Raw genomic sequence first — 1,149 nt, forward strand, 5'->3', positions numbered from 1 at the left:
AGCACACAGCCAACACAAGAACACGTACAGTATTGCACAGTGAATCAGAGTACACAGTGTATTGGTCAGGCGCATTAGTTTCATCTGGTGTCCCCGTAGCGTTCATATGGCGTATTGTCTGTTATGACACAGCAGCACATTACTGTCATTTGTTTTCATGTCCGTCACTCGATGTACAGCTCCCAATGGATTCCTTCTATTCAACAGAGGAGCTGGTAGATAAAGTCTTCTGCGATGGGCAAGCAGAAGGAAGTAGCCTATAGGTATATAACTCGCTTGTCGCCAAGTGTCCACGATGCTGTACACCGTCTGCAAAGATATTTAGTACCCTGTTCAAATCGATCACATGTTGTGAAGACAAGTGCAGAGACATGGAGGAGGAGGAGGAGGAGGAGGAGGAGAAGGAGATTAGTGTTTAACGTCCCGTCGACAAAGAGGTTCTTAGAGGCGGAGCACAAGTCTGGATTAGTGAAGGATGGGGAAGGAAATCGCCCGTGCCCTTTCAGGGGAATCATACCGGAATTTGCTTCAAGCGATTTAGAGTAATCAAGGTAAACCTAAATCAGGATCGCCGGACGCGGGTTTGAACCGTCGTCCTCCCGAATGCGAGTCCAGTGTCCTAACCAGTGCGCCATCTCGCTCGGTGCAGACATGATGGTCATTAACAGTAGTGTAGTAGACCATAACTCCAAGGATATGAGGTTTATGACCAAAGTTTAGACACTTTTTTCTTCCATTTTTGCATACTACGTCCTCTGTAAATATTGGAAGCTTTTTTCTGGACACTGTTTTGTGTAGGGGCCAACAGCCTTGCCGCAGTGTTAACACCGGTTCCCGTCAGATCACCGAAGTTAAGGGCTGTCGGGCTGGGCTAGCACTTGGATGAGTGACCATCCGGTCTGCCGAGCGCTGTTGGCAAGCGAGGTGCACTCAGCCCTTGTGAGGCAAACTGAGGAGCTACTTGATTGAGAGGTAGCGGCTCCGGTCTCGGAAGCTGACATACGGCCGGGAGAGCGATGTGCTGACCACATGCCCCTCCACATCCGCATCCAGTGACGCCTGTGGTCTGAGGATGACACGGCGGCCGTTGGGCCTTCATGGCCTGTTCGGGAGGAGTTTACTTTTAGTTTTTAGTTTTGTGTAGGGTGC

At 50.0% G+C, this 1,149-nt stretch overlaps 1 pseudogene; it reads left to right on the plus strand.

Moving 5' to 3' along the window:
- Positions 1–800: 800 nt before the first annotated feature.
- LOC124557569 lies at positions 801–918 on the plus strand (annotated as a pseudogene).
- Positions 919–1,149: the final 231 nt, after the last annotated feature.

This window comes from Schistocerca americana, chromosome X, assembly GCF_021461395.2.
Source record: "Schistocerca americana isolate TAMUIC-IGC-003095 chromosome X, iqSchAmer2.1, whole genome shotgun sequence".
Classification (NCBI taxonomy): Eukaryota; Metazoa; Arthropoda; class Insecta; order Orthoptera; family Acrididae; genus Schistocerca; species Schistocerca americana.